Here is a 7,196-nt window from a genome sequence, read left to right on the forward strand (position 1 = left end):
TTCCATATGAAGAATTTTATGTGAGGAGTTCACATCGTGGCACAGAGGAAATGAATCTGACAAGGAACCATGAGATTGTGGGTTCAATTCCTGATCTTGCTTAGTGAGTTAAAGATCCAGCATTGCCATGAGCTGTGGTGTAGGTCACAGACATGGCTCGGATCTGGTGTTGCTGTGGCTGTGGCGCAGGCCAGCAGCTGTAGCTCCAATTAGACCCCTATCCTGGGAACCTCCATGTGCCACAAGTGAGGCCCTAAAAAAAAAAAAAAAAAAAAAAAAAAAAAGCAAAAATAAATAAATAAATAGCTATCTGTGAGTTTAAGGGGATTTAACATCTTTATAATTTTGAGAACACTAATAAATGTGGTCTTGAAATGTTTTGTTACATTAACTCCTAGATATTTGGTGCATAGTACTTTTTAAATATTCTGTTTGTTGCTAACATGTAGAAACAAAATTGCGATTATGTTGGCTTTGTATGCAATAAGATTCTCAAGCTCAGCTATTTATTCAAATAGTTTATCTGTAGATTATTTTGATTTTCTGCTTAAACAATTATATTGTATCAAAATAGTGATTTTTTTAAAACATCTTCCTGTCTAATTCTTATGTTGTTTTTATTATGTTTTCCTTAATTCATTAGCAAGGTCCTACTAATATTGTGTTGAATAAAACTGTTATGAATGGGAGTTCCCATTGTGGCTCAGTGGGTTACTAACCCAACTTGTATCCATGACGATGCACATTCAATACCTGGCCTTGCTCAGTGGGTTAAGGATCCAGTGCTGCTGTGAGCTGTGGTGTAGGTTACAGACATGACTCAGATCCCATTGTTGTAGCTGGGGCATAGGCTGGCAGGTGCAGCTCCAGTTCACCCCTAGCCTGGGAACTTCCACATGCTTCAGGTGTAGCCCTGAAAAGAAAAATCCAACAAATAAGACAAAACAAAAAACTGTTATGAGTGGTCACTGTATCTCATGTCTAAATTAAGGGGGAAAGTTACCATCACTTCAGTATTAAGGAGTCGAGCTTTACATACTTTTGTAGATGATCTTTATCAAATTAAAGAAATTCTCTCCTCTGTTTTAGCAACACTGATTAATTTCCATAGATTAAGCCAATGTATTTCTCAAATAAATCTAAGACATTATGATATTTATCTTTTTAATGTATTGTTACCTTTTATTAAGTACTTTTTGTTCAGGTTTTTTTGAATGTTTGTTCATAGTTTTTGCATCTTAGTTGCATCTTTGTTTATCTAATGTTTGCTAAGCCCTGACTCTTGCCTTTATTCTAATGTCCTTATAAGCCTTGGAATCAAATTTATGACTATCTTGTAACTTACTTAGGGATTATTTCTTCTTTTTATATATTTTGGAAGAATTGTATACAATTGATACTATTTTTTATCTTTTAGTGAAACTATCTGGAGTTTTGCCATGTGGAAACCTTAAAGTTTTTGATTACATCTCTTTAAGGTGGTGCAAGAGAAGAGAATTTTGCATACCAGGACCTGTGAGTCTGTGGGCCCGGCTGTTAAGTGAGGGTCCTTGGCTTTTCACAGGGAAAAAAAAAATCAAGAGAAAGCCAGAGTAAAGTGAAGGCAAGCTGATTTAGAGAGATGCACATTCCACAAGCAGCATGTGGACCAACTCAGAAGGTGAGAGCTACCCAGGGTATGGGCTATTAGTTTTCATAGGCTGGTTAATTTCACATACTAAGTAGTGGGAGGAATATTCTTATTACAGGGTGGGGATTTCCAGGAGTTGAGCCATTGCCCATTTTTTTGGCCTTTTTTTGTTCAGCTCTGGAACCATTATGGTGCAAGTGGAAGTGTTTTCTTAGTATTATAATGAGGGCATAATGGGCTAAAGGATTAGATCTTACTTAATGCCATCTTGGTTTTAGCTCATTCCAGTCAGTTTTTGTCGTATCCTGTTTTTCTCAACTGCTGTGCCTCCCTCCACATTCTTTTAACATTTGTGTCCTGCCTCCTTCCTTCCTGTCTCAAAGAGACATAGGACAATTCAGATTTTATATATCTTTTAAAGTCTGTTTTGGTGAGTAAAATTGTGTAAGGAATTTCTCCATTTCCTTTAAATTTTTCAATCTTATTAGGCAAAGAGTTTTTCATCTTATTCTGAGTTTAATATTCATAGTCTTCATGGTGACATTCCATTTTCTATTCCTATTAATGATACTGCATTTTTCTCTTTTCGTAAATCACTTTTTGTAAGGGTTTATCAAACCAACTTTTGTCTCTGTGATTTAGTCTGGTATGTCAGTTTTTCCTTTCATTAACTTTTATTCTTTAACAATTTTAATAGGAAAGGCCGTCAAAATTGAATAAACTCCAAACAGTATCATATTATTCAAGAAATGGTGGATATAAATGCCATCCCTAAGGATGTATGCAGGGACAGTGGGCTCATTATAGCTTTGTTTGATTTATCTCCTTGATCCGAAAGAGTCAGATGGACCCTAGAAGCTGTAGCATACCTCAGGCTCATCCCATAATAGCCCTAATCACAACCACTGTGACAAAGAAGGTATGTTTCCCAGAGGAGTTTGTGAGGACCCAGATACATGATACATGGCCATTCATTCAGTGGATGAGTTCTTTTCTATCCTAATCAGAAATGAATGTAAAAAGTTACATTTTTATTACCATAAAAAGACAATAGCTTATACTTACAATTTTTCTCTAGTCTTAATTTCTCCCACCATCATTAATAACAGACTAAAGAAATCTGGACTGGCTTGACAGTCTTAGAATATGACATTGATTCATTATATCAATGACATTTTATTAGTTGAGTTGGGTGAGAAAGAGGTGACTAGTAGCCCAGAGAACTTGAGAATGCACATCTATTCTTAAGGGTAAGAAATAAACCAAGTGAAGATTCAGGAAACTGTCCCATCCGTTAGGATTTAAGCGTTTGATCATCTTGGGAGTACCACAACCTCCCCTTCAAATTAAAGATAATTATTAAATATTGCAGTTTCTAAGCCAAAGAACCAATGCTAGGCATGCTTCTTCAGGTTTTAGATCCAGTATGTTCCATCCTTAAGGATACTTATCAGCCCAGTATGTTGGGTGACATAAAGATCTCCCAGCATTCAATGGGGCCCAGAAAAGAAAAATATTTTGCATCAGGTCCAAAGTTTGGTATAAGCCACTTTGCTACTTGTAAAACATTAATAAACAGAAACCTTAATTAAATGGTTGGGAAAACATAAAAGGGAGCTCTCACACCCTGATGGGACAGCAGAGTCCACCAGGAAAAAGAAAGGACTCAGGCTAGTTTAAAAAAAAAGCCATAAGTCCCTTATTTTCCATAGCCCTTTCAACTCCTCTTTTCTCTCTGTAAAAATATTCTCCTTTCCTTGCCTCGTCATGGGGTAACTTGCATATGTCCCCCCCCCAACAACAACAACAAAAACCTGGAGAATTTATTTATTTACCTCAGGCCAGCACACTTGAGCCATATAATCCTACAGACCTTATGATTTTTGAAGTATCAGTGGTGAGAAATGATGCTGTGTAGAACTTCTGACAAATTCCAGTGGGAGAACAATAATGCATGGGTTCTGGAGCAAGATTACTAGTGGGAGAATCACTCTGGACCAAGGTCCTACCATCTGTAGTGGAAAATTATACACCTTAAAAACAAAACAAAACAAAACAAAACAATACTTTTGTGCTACTGGGCCTTGATGGTCATGAACAAGTTCCTATCAGGCATACAAAGACATAAGATTAAGGAGGTCCACATACAATCCTTTGTATGTTGGAAGGGGTCTATCTAGGATTAAGAACTAGATGGGTCATGCGCCATAAGCTGGACCCACTGTTGTCTCAGCACCTTTCCATTTGTTTAGGCCTGTGACTAGAAGAGGATGAATATGCCCATCTTGGTTTATGGATCTGTCAACACTATGTATGTATGTATGGCCATTTCACTCCAGTCTCACTAAAGTTATATCTTTGGACAGTTATGAAGGAAAATCCTCTAAATAATCAGAACTTCAGGTAGTGCTCCAGCATTTACATTTTTTAGGAAAAAGTAAGTAGCTCCAAATTAGAATATATATAGATTTTTGAGCAATAGCAAAATGGCTTAGGAAGCTGGCCAGGGACTCAAAAAGGGAAAAAAATAGGAAAGTAAAGATAAGATATACCACATCTTTATCCATTCATCAGTTGAATGAATGGACACTAGAGTTGTTTCCATATCTTGGCTCTTGTAAATAATGCTGTTATGAGCATTGGGGTTCATATATCTTTTCATTTTCTTTGGATATACAACTGGAAGTGGAATTGCTAGATCATACGTATTTCTATTTTTAATTTTTTTGAGGAACATCCATACTCTTTTTCATTGTGACTATTCTATCTCCCAGGTTACTTATGTAATCTTCTCTTTCACTTAATCTGCTCTTGGGGCCTAAGGGCTTAGAGTCATACGTCTGAGCTGGCTCTGGCTCTGTGCCTTGGCTAGACACAAGGCTATGTCCTGAGGGGCTCTGCTCCTTCTTCAGTGCATGTGGGCAAGTTGGCAGTGGCTGTCTTGACCTTAGCAGGAGAAGTTCAGAAGCAAGAAAACTGGAGCAGAAGCTTAGTGCAGAACTGGGGTTTGTACTGAGACTGAGGCAGTCCTGAAAGGCCAGCCAGTACACCAGGAAGTGTTTCATCCACTACCTCTGTGCTGGGACTGGAAACAAGCAAGTCTCGGCATGCACTCTTCAAGAGCAGAGTCCCTGATTCTCATAAAATTTTCCAGTAAGCCCTACTGGTTTAAAAACCAGCTAAGATGCTTTCTTCCCAGTGTCAGATCCCATGGCTGTAGTGCCTAATATGGGGAACAGACCCGTCATTCCTTAAGGAAAATCCCCAAGCCTGTGATATCCCCTTTCTATTCTGGGTCATCCACCAAGGGTATAGCCCTTACTAGAGCGCTCCTTCTCACCTCCAACCAGGCTCCACATGGTTCTTTATTTACAGCCTTGGTTGTAGAAGAGACATTCTGCTAGTCCCCAGTTCATTTTTTAGTGAGAGCTGCTTCACATGTAGTTGTAGTTTTGATGTGCTTCATGGAAAAGCAAACCCAGTGTCTTTGTACACCATCGACTTGATTCCACTCAAATTAGCACATATTTTGAAAGGGAAAAATGTCAGTCAATGTCATCCTGAACATAATAAATTATACTTCTTTCTAGGACCTTTGTTCCTCAAGTTCTGATTGCCTTGACTTTTTTCCAATGCCTTCAGGTACAATCTTTTTGTAATATTTTGCTTTTTCAGTTGTTCTTGGTGGGAAGGCCATTATAATTCAAGCTACATTTGCCTCAGTCAGATCACAATGCCATAAAAAAGATTATAGACTGGGTGGTTTAAACAACAGAAATTTATTTTCTCACTTTTCTGGAGGCCTGAAAGTTTAGGTTAGGGTGCCAGCTTGGAGGGTTTTGTTGAAAACACTTTTCCTGGTATGGGGGCAGAAAGGTTTTCCTCTTTTTTCCCTTCTAGTTTATTTGGCTGATCTAATAATTAAATTTACATAAGATAGATTAAGAGCAGAAAGATCAATTTCATATGTATTGGAGTCCCCAAATCAATATGAAACTCTTTGGTAATTACCATCTTGCTCTAAAGAGAAGGGGTAGTGGTCTGATGCTTCAAGGAGGAAGATAATGCATGGGAAGATGAGAAAAGCATATATTTGCTAAAAAATTAGTTTTCACATCATAGACATAAGTCTTTTTGATATAAAATTTTTCTCCGATAATAGCTCTCTTCTTGGTGCAGGGCCATTATCTAAGTTTTTTAGGCAGTTAAGAGGGAATAAAAACCTCTTCCTGAGTCTGCTGGGCACTAATTGCCTTTAGTTTGAAATCTTGCACATGCCAAAGTGGTCCACTCTTGGTTGTTGTACTCTGTTCCTCTTCACTGGCATGTAGACAGTGGGCTTCTTGCTATGTCCCCACATGGCAGAGAGAGACAGAAAGTATTCTAGTGTGTCTTCGTATAAGAGTACTAATCTCATCATCATGAGAGCCCTACTCTCATGACCTAAAACTGATTTCCTCCCAAGGCCTATATCCACCTACCATCACACTAAGGGTTAGGGTTTCAACATATAAATTACATAGGGATGTTAGTCAGTTCATCCGCATGTCATAAATAAAAGTCGATACCTATTTTATAGATTTAACAAATGCATACAAACAATTAAAAAATAAAAATATTTAAATATTCCCAAAGCTCTTTCACCCTCACTCATTTTTAAGAGGAAAATAGTGTTGTTGTTATTTCATCTGTTATTTATTTCCATACTCCTATATTAATGTCAAGTTATTATAATGTGTTATGAGCTCTTATATGTACATTCATCAATTTTGACATTGTATATTGACTCTTTATGATTGTAAATAAGAGTACTAGCTTATTTATATTTGGAATCTTTCACCCTGCCAAGGTAATTCTCTCTCAAATTCTATTAAATTTATATTTAATATTTTAATTATTATGGCTATTGAATTGTGTTTCCTGTTAGGCCTAGCATTATCTTATCAGTTTATTTCATTTATCATATAACTTTTTAATTTTAATTTAATTTGGAATTGTCTCTCTTGCATAATTTTTTTATGCTTTCACATCTGAATATTCTTTCTACACTCCCTCAAAACTCCAAAAATGTATTTTCATGCAAACAGACATATGAAGAAAGCTATTTTGATGATTTATAAGTTCTATTTATATTTTCCAAGCCACACACCTCTTAGAGCTCTCTGACTTCCTACTCTAGTCTTTCCTATAAGCTCACCAGACCTTTTGCACAGCTCTCCTCCTATGCTTGCTTTTCTAACATCATGAGAACTTCTTTCCCCTCTTTATAGTGTTAGATCTCTTATTCATGCCTTCACATATTTTCCTCACCATTTTTCTAGCCTTTGCCTGCTACTCAGTCACAAAGCCAATTCTATATATTTTATGTTTTTGTTATGGTATTACCATACTTCTGGGTACCAATTCTTGTACCAGTTAGCTTTACACAACAAATCACCATAAAACTTAATGGTTTTACTCATTTTCTATGGGGGGATTGTAAGAATAGGGAGGTTTCCCCATTTAGGTCAACTCAAATAATACCTGCTTGGCTACTTCATGTATTTTTGGTTAGCTGGTTAATGGG

This window comes from Phacochoerus africanus, chromosome 13 (genome assembly GCF_016906955.1).
Source record: "Phacochoerus africanus isolate WHEZ1 chromosome 13, ROS_Pafr_v1, whole genome shotgun sequence".
In the NCBI taxonomy this organism is placed as follows: Eukaryota; Metazoa; Chordata; class Mammalia; order Artiodactyla; family Suidae; genus Phacochoerus; species Phacochoerus africanus.